Raw genomic sequence first — 12,635 nt, 5'->3', positions numbered from 1 at the left:
AGTCAATGTGGGGAAAGTGGTGGTCAGAGTCTGGCGAGCGGTGTATCAGAAAATTCAAGGAAATTCTGATCCAATGTAAAGTCAATGAACAGAGTCAAATCGTCCATCTAGTCTCTCACCCATTAGTCTGCTATTGAAACTGAAGACTACATACACTTTACCGTAATATTAAAGTCCAGATTTAAAATTTATTCCCGCACGAGGGGATAACAACATACTAATGTTCGACGGCCGCAAACACAACTGAGAGATATTGAAATAAACGAGGTCGAGATTCTGAAACTATCAGAACTTTTTAAAGCGACTATATCACCATATTTTACACTGAATGTGCTGTGAAATTAGCCACATTCCTCACCCATACTGATCGAGAATCGCTCAGGCAAGGATTATTTCTACGAAACTTGCAAAGAGCGGATCACTCCAGTCTACAGACATGGTAAAGAGACGGGGATGCACAGACTAATATTGATAACGTCCGTCTGTAACAGCATAGTACAGCATACTCTTGTGACGTTTCTCATATTCTCCTGTCTTTATGTCCTTCGGGAGCAGGTGCTTAGTCAACTGCCTTACCTGAGGAAACCTGAGTGCTTCAGGATGCCGGTATCGACTAAGGGGAAAACCACACAAGAATAGAGCTTTAAAGGAAATCTCCGTAATTATTCCGAGTCTAATAATCGTCTGAAGCCCTGATTTGTTTCTCTATACTCTATCAGAAGAAATGGGGGAAAAATGTCGTGACTGACCGTATCTAAAGATTACAGTAGCTAAAGATTAAATATAGTAACCTCGTGACCATTGAATAAATAAACTGTCACCTCCTAGCAACGGGATTAAATCATAAATAAACTGCTTGACGAGAACTTCCACAACACTTATACGATACTCAACCACGTCAATAGAAGGCCATCTACTAATCACAAGTCACAAATTGCAACTGGAATAGAACGACTTACGTTCCTGAATTCAGTACATATTAGCGGCAGTCTTATCCCTAACAATCATACAGTCATTTAAGTTATTCAGAGGCAATATCAGTCAAATATGGCAAGGCGCTGAATGGTTGCCGTACATCAGATCATATCAAACGCAACATAAAAACTAACAATAAAATTTAATTCATTTTTATTATCAGTCGGCCTAGACAGGGAAATATTTGACACCCGCCGTTATTATCGCCCGGCCGTCAGCTCTCCGCTGTCGGTGGCCAGTTACTGACTGCAGACTGACTTAATTCTGCGTTCTGTAACTCATTTTCCATACTATTAGCAACAGAATTTTCCCCTTTGTGGACCTAGTTGTCCCTCAGCTGTCTCTTTATCAAACAACGAACACACTGCGTGTTGTTTTACGAAATAAATTCTCACTGTTGTAATAACCGGTCACTTACGTCCATCGTTGCCTAGGCGAAGCTTAATTCATGGTTACAGCCGAGGCTACACAGCCATGACCCACAGGGGTAATGGAGATAGACCATTTTCGGTTTCTTATTACATTCATAATTTCTTTTTATTATAACAAAGTACGAACAGTATTTACGTAGGCCCATATCATTATGTCTCTTAACATTAATTTACAATTTAACGAAACTAATTTATTTAACAGTTATTTTTATTAATAAGGTTCAATTCTTGTTTCGTTAACTTTGAAATCCATTGTTAAAATAATGTTCCCCTTATATATTTTCAACATTTCGCGGCCCTGTCAGCAGCTGTATTTTGACTTGATTCTCGGCCACTTCAGGTCAAATATACTAAGCTTGAATAATGACCATCTATTTTATATGGCCTGTATTGCCGGATGTTACAGATTAGATGTAGACTTGTTCATAAGTTCATTCATGACCATTTGTGTGCTAAGTCAATAGGATGTTCATGCGTTGTAACCATAGTTAATCAAATACCTAATTAACATTTACGTCTCAAAAAAAATTTTTGTCCTAGTCATAATAATAACGATGTTGGCTTTATATTATCATTCCCACTCCTAAGTTCTTTTTAGGTGATTAAACTTCGTACTTAAGCACAAAATTTTCCTTGACAGGCCATACGTTGTATGTACGTGATGTCTTCCTCATATCATGACCAACGAATACTTCATATATGGTAAGAACGTCGATCTAAGTTCGTTCTGCACAGGATAACATATACGCCATTTTCCTCAGCTATACCTTTCTTTTATTTCACTTTATTATTAAATTCAAGGTCAGGCGTTAGGTTCGCGTCTTGTCCCAACAAGTACCCATCACACAGTTTATGCGCAGGCGCAAGGTATTGTTGTCGCCTAGGCGGGACTCGTGACGCTGCGGTCAGTACAGCACTCGTGGCTGCCGCATCGCGGTCGCGAAGTGGGGCCAAGGCAATTTCAGATACGTTTTTACAATCTGACGATAATTTATTGATCTGTAGTTTTAGCTTGACGATGTCCACTGTGGACAAACGGTAGTTACTTTTATTCTGAAGAAGGTTGACTTATCCGGACTGAAACCTAGGAAAATCTAGGTAAACTTTGTAAACTGAGGCTGTTGGTTTTTAAAATGAAAATTAATTCCCCTTATATATCTACGTACAATAACACACCAAATATACCTAGCAGAATAAAAGAATGAACTTCGTCCCCCATTTTACACCCTCAGTGTTATGTAATAATTATCCTAGTTCGTTTTCTTTTCCTTGTATGTCGATTTGGTAGATTCGAGCTGATATATTTATCACTATACCGATGCCTCCAGTCGACTGACAGGGTCCAGCATATTATTTCGTTTAAATAGTCATTCACAGTATTACGTAACAGATCAATGCTACCAGTAGTCAGTTTACATTCATTTGTCTTCGTCACTTTCAAAAATCACTCAACCACGTTCTTTACAAAGAATCAACAGACATTTCTAAATATCTTAAGGGCATCATCTTGCTCACATAGCTTACCACTAGGTATAAACAGGCGAATATGGTTATACCCACAAGTAAGAGCAACCTTATTCCATGACAATTCCCATTATTTTTTGGTTACTTAGTCTCTTAAACTCTGCCCCACACAGCTATTATTAACCGTCTTTCATCATATTTTAAATAACCAACATATTCGTTAATATTTACAATTCGAATATACTTTCAAACTGGCTCTTTTCAGGCCTGAAGCCAACGTACTTTTATAACGGGCAAGTAACCTGGGTTACCCCATTGCATAGTTGACACTTTATTTCTCCCTTACCTCATAATCCCTAGCTGACATAATTCCATTTACTACTTACTAGCCGGCTGGAGTGGCCGAGCGGTTCTAGGCGCTAGAGTCTGGAACCGCGCGACCGCTACGGTCGCAGGTTCGAATCCTGCCTCGGCCATGGATGTGTGTGATGTCCTTAGGTTAGATAGGTTTAAGTAATTCTAAGTTCTAGGGGACTGATGACCTCAGAAGTTAAGTCCCATGGTGCTCAGAGCCATTTGAACCATTTTTGAACTACTTACTAACTTTGTTCTGAATGAAAAAATTAAAGATTTGTCCGACTTTGATAATCAAATCTTATTTATAATATTAATATCATTAATTAAATAAACCTGTTATTCTATTTCTGTAGTTAGGTATAATCATTCTCTGATTTCCATGTACTATGTCACTCTTGGATAACATCTCTTTACATCATCGACATTGCACAGACCCTTGACTTTCCCATTTTTAACACGGGCTAGTACCACTGCCTTAGGTTATGGTGTATCCTGAACTACCAGAGGCCACCCTTCGTTCCATGGGTAGAATGTTTTTTATAATTCCTTCTGGTTTAGGGGATTGTTGATGTGTCGTCAACAGTACCCGTTCTCCAATCTTATACTGAGTCTCTGGGGCACCCATCTCCTCAGGAAATCGTGTCCTTCCTACCTATCTCCTTATTTTTTTCATAATTGTGCTTTCTATTTCTTTATATTCTGAGATTACTCTTGTCGGCCAATTTATCTCAGTGAATGGCTCAGTATCCAAGTCACCCTTAACCATCTCGAGGGATCATTCCAGTGTTTTCATGGGGTATATTTTTCAATATCTTTTGAAACTCTTGAATGTAATTACATCAGCTATGGTGAATTTCCCCGACATAGGTGCAATATAGTCTCCTAATTTTCCGCACCACCCCTTCTATCGAGTTTCCACTCCGATGACGATATGATATAAAAATGAATTGTACAATTCGATTTCTGTCGTACTCACAAATTGCGTCCCATTGTAATTAAAAATGTTTTCGGGATGTACTACATTAACTAAGTAATCTGATGTCAGCATTGGACACAAGCCTTCTCAGACGCCTTTCTCAACACGGGGATCATTTATTTGTATACTATTTGTATTACTCCTAGAATAGTATATGTGTCATTCTCATTTGACCTGACAGCAACAGAACAGAAACGTCAGATGTCACCAAGTGTCACAAACCCACGACCATCATAGGGTCGACCTCGGTCTTAGGGACAGTCGGCGCCTTTACTCACTGACGAACATCACACCCTTTTAACTTTCGTTTACGTGTGGGAAAAAAATGTTCAAAAGTTATACCTTCCTATATACACTGCACACTTCCTAGCAGCATAATGGGCATACCCCGTATGAATATGCCAAACTAGTTGTTTCATCCAGTTTTGAAGGATGCACAGTCTCCAATATCTTATTTTTCAAGAAATTCTTCAAAACAAGGTACCGTTATAGCTCAACCAGTATCCTTTCCAACTATCCCTGGATTTCCTCCAAACCATTTCTTCTTCACCAGAGCTCATTTATTGTCCAGAGCCTTCTGAATTGTTAGGTTCCTGCTCCATGTTACCATTTCTCTCATATACTCAGTTTTTTTCTTTTTTTACAAACAATACGTGGACATTACTTTGTTCTTCCCACAAATTTCCTTCGTTTTCCATTCCCACATATAGCCTCAAAAAGGCATCAGCTACCACATTTTCACATCCTTTCCTATATCTAGGTTTTCCGTGATTTCCCTAAATCGCTCCAGGCAAATGCCAGAACGATTCCTTTGAAAGGGCACAGCCGACTTCCTTCTCCCTCCTCCCCTAATCCAATGAGACTGATGACCTCACTGTTTGGTCTCTTCCCTCAAACAACCCTATCCAACCCCCTACATCTAGTCTCGAAAAAATACTCATGTAAATAAAGTGCTCATTGGACACATATTGATATAAACTAACAGTTTATGACATCGGAACATTTCAAAGTATTGGACTAAACACAGCGCTCCTTGCTCAGTGGTGTTGTAATTCCTTTTCTACAGCGTTAACATCCGATTAGCAAATGTTATTGTTGCTTGCAACATTTTTTCCCCGTCCATCAGTTTCCTGGTAACCATACATCCTACACCACATGTTGATGCATCTGTTTCTATATATATTTCTTTGCTCAAATCCGAATGTTGCAACGAATTTACATTCGTTAAAGAGATTTTAATCTTAATAAGAAACTTATCACAATCTTCAGTACATCATCATGGTTTTGTAGCCTGGATGAAATTCAACAAGTGTTCAGTGTTGCGTATTTGCACATCTATGAAGCGCCGGTAGAAACCTAATCCGAAAAATGCTACGATCTGTTTCTTCGATGAGGGCCTTGGGAAATCCTTTGTGCTTCCAATTTCTTAGGGTCCAGTCCAGCACCTTAAGCGGCAACTATATGGCCTAGAAACTTCAAATTATTTAGTCCAAAATGCGACTTATCCAAATGGATTGTCACCCCTTGCTTGGTTATTCTGGTTAAAAGAGCCTCCAAAATTTGAAAATTCCCTTCCCAAATTTTCGTTCCTATCAGGATGTCATCCACATACAAAATAATTTTGTTCCTTAGGTCTGCCTCTCTATCGTGATCCAAGGCATGTCTACAAAATCATAATGAAAGATTAAGACAAAATGGCAGCACCTTAAAGTGATAATCTTTTCCTTCAAGCAGGAAACCTATTTACTTTCAGGACAGTTCCAGCAGCGTAATTTTGCCAATGTTCAGCCCTTAAATCCATGGTAGAAAAATATGTTGCTCATTGACTTATGAAATAAATTATCACTTTTGTAATAATAGGGCTCTTACACCCTGACCTCCATCATTACGAAAGCCCTGGAAGAAAAGCAGCTTCTCTGAAAGAAACAGCATGCTTTTTTCACACAGGATATCTTGCAAACAGTAAGTACAGGTGATCAATTGGATTCTACCTACCTTCGTTTTAGAAAGGCATTCTACACAGTACCACATTGTCAACTGATAGCAAAAATACTATCGTAAGTATCTTCACAAAAACATATTGCCTTGAAGATTTTTTTATCAATAGATACTAGCAGGTCACGTTTGAAAGTGATATATCGAATGTGTCCTAAGGGAAAATATTAGGACCAGTGATTTTCAAGATACACATAAACGATTTGGCAGCTAGTGTCAGCAACACTGATCAACTTTTCCCAGGTGATGACGTTGTCCACAGTAGAGTACCGAGTTAAAATGCAGGAGTTATACAGTATTTTCAGTTGACATAATGAATTCCAGCTCTCTTTAAATGTGGATACGTGATTGATCATGCCCACGATATAGAGGTTTAATAAAACAGTGTCCCATTCACAAGATCAGTAGTATACTTCTGGAGTAACAATATGAAGAGATATGAAATGGGAGAACAAGAAAATTGAGTGGTATTTAAGTGTGAATGGAAGACTTAGATTTTTTGAGGTAGTCTAGTGAAGAGCAGTGCATCTGTACTGGAAACTACATGCGAAGATGTCACTGTTCCCAGTTTTAGAACACAAGGTGATTATAATTAATATTCCAGTTTCGAAATGCTTTACAAAAAGCAACCACTGTTCAGGATGACGTCACATTTGAATGGAAAGTTATCAAAGGAAGGGAAATGTTATGGAAACAAAACAATTATCACTAGATGGCGCTGTAAGATTAGATTAGATTTACTTTCATTCCAAATGATCCGTAGTGAGGAGGTCCTCCATGATGTGGAACATGTCAGAAAAACAACAATACGTGACAAATATTTACAACTAAAACATATAAGCTAATGTACCATTCCACAGGTCCCAAGTGGAATGATCGTAATTTTTTATGACCACTATATGAAAGAGTCATTTTATAAATACTGATGCACTGAATTTAAAATAAAGTTTTTTATTTATTTATAAGGTAATAAACATGTAATACAACTATGATAATACTTATTTACAATGAAAGCGGTAGAATAAGCAAAATAAAGGGGTACACGGCTGTTCCTCGGCTATCGTCTGAAACGGCCGGCATGACGGTCTCAATGCAGAATCGAGCGCGGCTAGTACAGCTCTTTTACAAGAACGGTGGCTGTGTGCCAGTAGCTCTGTAGAAGTTCCGGACGCTCAAGAGTGTGAAAAAAAAGCATTGGTCCGACGCCTACTAAGAATCTGGAAAAGCGATTACTAAATTAGAAAAGACAGAACAAATAACCTGACATCAGTAGAATATGTGGTCACAGGATTGCAGGAAGGGCCCAGCGGTGGTGAACTAACGTGCAGTGCACGGAGAATTGTTCGAACTTTGGACATAGATGCAAGCAACATCCTGCATTGCGACCCATATAAAATTACCCCTATTCAGGAGTTGCTTCCTGCTGACCTGTTATCAAGAGAAATGTTCGCTCTGGAATTTTTTGCTCATATGGAAGTGGGCAACGAATGGCCATGGAACATTCTGTTGGCAGATGAAGCTCATTTAAATCTTCAAGGACATGTCAGTACATGGGCAACGGAAAATCTGCTCGCACATCAAGTGGTACGGCTTCGTTCTGCAAAGGTAACTGTGTGGTGCGGGCTGGCGGCATCGTTTGCCGTAGGGCGACATTGTCTTCGGGGTGATTGGTTTTGCGGGTCCAGTTACCTGTGCCGTCACCGGTAAACGTTTTGAAAGTATTTTGCGCGCCAGTGTCATATCAGTTCTTCAACAGCGTGGATGGCTGGGCAAGATGGCGCTCCTCTGCACATTGCACAGCTAGTGAAAGAGCAGCTGCAAATGCTACAATTATCAGCCGTCATTTCCCTACAGCATGACCGTCCATGCTGTAGTCAGTGTTCAGATTACGACCGTAGCTGAATTGAAGGCACGTATTGCACAACGCATTCTGAACGTGACCTCCGAAACACTCTTATCTGTTGTAGAACATGCTGTTCGATTTTAACTTGTGGCGGTAAACGGTGGACGGAGTACTGAACATATCTTGCGTCAGTCCCACGACTATTAAAAGCCGATTTCATTATTGCTTTCCATGTGGTTTTTAGGTCAGGATACTTAAAAACCGATCTCATTGTTGCTTTTTATGTTATTTTTGGCCTCAGAACAACTAAAAACCGATTTTTCCCATCTGCTATGGTACGATCTTGTTGTAGTGGATGAGCTTGCCAAACTAACAGCATCACAACTGTTGAACACCAAAGTCCTTTGCGGTCATGTACATTGCACAGTACGGTTGGTGTAATGTGCCACTGACACCATTGCCATCTTATTGTGATTAATCTGTCATTTGAAGCCGAACCAATTTTCGTTATGACGCTTACAAAACCCAGTAGTGGAAAATTTCTTAATTTTTAATGTAATTTATTTATTTATGTCAGTGTTCTTGGACAGCTGTGGGATGCACACACAGCCACGTACTGTAGAGTAACTGGTAGTGAATGTTCACACATCAAAAAAGTTTTGTATCACCCCAGTTCCCAGAACTCCTGAAGATAGACGTAGCCTGTCGATATTGTATCACAGACACAGTCCATTTGACTGTTCAGAGATGTCACTAAACCCGCCCAAAGATGCAAACAACCATGCATGAGCAGCGCCTATTAGATGGAGGGGGTCCAACAGCCGATCAGTTCCAGTCATTCCACCAGGAAGGAGGTACACGGCCCGTGTTGTCTATAGATCAACCATGCCTAGACGGTCAATACCGCGGTTCGTTCGGGTCCGCGTTGTTACTATGTACCTGGAAGGGCTCTCAACAAGGGAAGTGTTCAGGCGTCTCGGAGTGAACCAAAGCGATGTTGTTTGAAGATGGAGGAGATACAGAGAGACAGGAACTGTAGATGGCATGCCCTGGTCAGGCCGCCTAAGGACTACTACTGCAGTGGATGACCGCTACCTGAGAATTATGGCTCAGAGGAACCCTGACAGCAACGCTGCTATGTTGAATAATGCTTTTAGTGCAGCCACAGGACGTCGTGTTACGATTCAAACAGTGCGCAATAGGCTACATGATGCACAACTTCACTCCTGACGTCCATGGCGAGGTCCATCTTTGCAACCACGACACCATGCAGCGCGGTACAGAAGGGTCCAACAACATGCCGAATGGACCGCTCAGGATTGGCATCACGTTCTCTTCACTGATGAGCGTCGCATGTGCCTTCAACCAGACAATCGTGTTTGGAGGCAACCTGGTCAGGCTGAACGCATTAGACACACTGTCCACCAAGTGTAGGAAGGTGGAGGTTTCCTGCTGTTTTGGGGTGGCATTATGTGGGACCGACGTACTTCGCTGGTAGTCATGGGAGGCACCGTGACAGCTGTGCGATACGTGAATGCCATCCTCCGACCGATAGTGTAACCATATCGGCAGCATATTGACGAGGCATTCGTCTTCATGGACGACAAGTCACGCCCCCTCGTGCACGTCTTGTGAATGACTTCCTTCAGGATAACGACATCACTCGACTAGAGTGACCAGCATGTTCTCCAGACACAAACCCTATCGAACATGCCAGGGATGGATTGAAAAGGGCTGTTTATGGACGACGTGACCTACCAACCACTCTGAGGGATCTATGTAGAATCGCCATTGAGGAGTGGGACAATCTCGACCAACAGTGCCTTGATGAACTTGTGGATAGTTTGCCACGACCGATACAGGTATGCATCAATGCAAGAGGACGTGATACTGGGTATTAGAGGTACCGGTGTGTACAGCGATCTGGACCACCACCTCCGAAGGTCTCGCTGTATGGTGGTACAACATGCAATAAAAAGGGAGGAACTGATTATTATGTTGATCTCTTTTCCAATTTTCTGTACAGGTTCCGGAACTCTCGGAACCGATGTGATGCAAAACTTTTTTCGACGTGTGTATTTAGATGTTAAGTGCAAGAAAAACTGCCTAGACCTAACCGGCAATCGAAAACCGAAGTAGTTTGCACCGAAGGGCAGCGATGGTAAAATTGCACTTAACAATGCGCTTGGCACAGAAGTAAATCTATTTCTCTTGTTTCAAGACTAGAGGCGTTTCTGTTTGTAAAACTACCAAATATTGCATCCAACTTCTAATGTCACGCCGGCTACTTTTGAGGGTCCCGTACCTCAGCCGGTAAAAACGGAACCCTTATGTAATCAGTTTATGTCCATCTGTCCGACTCTTAGGACCCCTTTTCCTCAGGAACGGTTAGACATATCAATTTGAAATTTATGTCAAATACAAAGGTCTTTGGTCCCTTAGGGATATAAAAAGTTTAAGCTTCCAAGTCCATGAAATCAAAAGATACGGCCATTCATTTAATATATTTAGATACCCGCAAGCACATTGATCAAAACGTATAATGTACTTCTCGATGACCTAGAATCATGAAATTGGCTAGAAGCAAGAGTTCATAGTACAAGTAAAGAAAAAAATATACATTAGAACTGACATTGTATTCCCATCTATCAAAAGCGCAACAGAAAAATATTACTGAATACAAATATAAAATGTAATTTGTAATCATGTTCTCCCCATGAACCATGGACCTTGCCGTTGGTGGGGAGGCTTGCGTGCCTCAGCGATACAGATGGCCGTACCGTAGGTGCAACCACAACGGAGGGGTATCTGTTGAGAGGCCAGACAAACGTGTGGTTCCTGAAGAGGGGCAGCAGCCTTTTCAGTAGTTGCAGGGGCAACAGTCTGGATGATTGACTGATCTGGCCTTGCAACATTAACCAAAACGGCGTTGCTGTGCTGGTACTGCGAACGGCTGAAAGCAAGGGGAAACTACAGCCGTAATTTTTCCCGAGGACATGCAGCTTTACTGTATGATTAAATGATGATGGCATCCTCTTGGGTAAAATATTCCGGAGGTAAAATAGTCCCCCATTCGGATCTCCGGGCGGGGACTACTCAGGAGGATGTCGTTATCAGGAGAAAGAAAACTGGCGTTCTACGGATCGGAGCGTGGAATGTCAGATCCCTTAATCGAGCTGGTAGGTTAGAAAATTTAAAAAGGGAAATGGATAGGTTAAAGTTAGATATAGTGGGAATTAGTGAAGTTCGGTGGCAGGAGGAACAAGACTTCTGGTCAGGTGATTACAGGGTTATAAACACAAAATCAAATAGGGGTAATGCAGGAGTAGGTTTAATAATGAATAGGAAAATAGGAATGCGGGTAAGCTACTACAAACAGCATAGTGAACGCATTATTGTGGCCAAGATAGATACGAAGCCCACACCTACTACAGTAGTACAAGTTTATATGCCAACTAGCTCTGCAGATGACGAAGAAATTGAAGAAATGTACGATGAAATAAAAGAAATTATTCAGATAGTGAAGGGAGACGAAAATTTAATAGTAATGGGTGACTGGAATTCGAGTGTAGGAAAAGGGAGAGAAGGAAACATAGTAGGTGAATATGGATTGGGGCTAAGAAATGAAAGAGGAAGCCGCCTAGTAGAATTTTGTACAGAGCACAACTTAGTCATAGGTAACACTTGGTTCAAGAATCATGAAAGAAGGTTGTATACGTGGAAGAACCCTGGAGATACTAAAAGGTATCAGATAGATTATATAATGGTAAGACAGAGATTTAGGAACCAGGTTTTAAGTTGTAAGACATTTCCAGGGGCAGATGTGGACTCTGACCACAATCTATTGGTTATGACCTGTAGATTAAAACTGAAGAAACTGCAAAAATGTGGGAAATTAAGGAGATGGGACCTGGATAAACTGAAAGAACCAGAGGTTGTACAGAGTTTCAGGGAGAGCATAAGGGAACAATTGACAGGAATAGGGGAAAGAAATACAGTAGAAGAAGAATGGGTAGCTCTGAGGGATGAAGTAGTGAAGGCAGCAGAGGATAAAGTAGGTAAAAAGACGAGGGCTGCTAGAAATCCTTGGGTAACAGAAGAAATATTGAATTTAATTGATGAAAGGAGAAAATATAAAAATGCAGTAAATGAAGCAGGCAAAAAGGAATACAAACGTCTCAAAAATGAGATCGAGAGGAAGTGCAAAATGGCTAAACAGGGATGGCTACAGGATAAATGTAAGGATGTAGAGGCTTATCTCACTAGGGGTAAGATAGATACTGCCTACAGGAAAATTAAAGAGACCTTTGGAGAGAAGAGAACCACGTGTATGAATATCAAGAGCTCAGATGGCAACCCAGTTCTAAGCAAAGAAGGGAAGGCAGAAAGGTGGAAGGAGTATATAGAAGGTTTATACAAGGGTGATGTACTTGAGGACAATATTAGGGAAATGGAAGAGGATGTAGATGAAGACGAAATGGGTGATACGATATTGCGTGAAGAGTTTGACAGAGCACTGAAAGACCTGAGTCGGAACAAGGCCCCCGGAGTAGACAACATTCCATTAGAACTACTGACGGCCTTGGGAGAGCCA

The sequence above is a fragment of the Schistocerca gregaria genome, chromosome X (assembly GCF_023897955.1).
Source record: "Schistocerca gregaria isolate iqSchGreg1 chromosome X, iqSchGreg1.2, whole genome shotgun sequence".
Classification (NCBI taxonomy): Eukaryota; Metazoa; Arthropoda; class Insecta; order Orthoptera; family Acrididae; genus Schistocerca; species Schistocerca gregaria.
The sequence above is the reverse complement of the archived record's forward strand: the minus strand, read 5'-3'. Positions refer to the sequence as shown.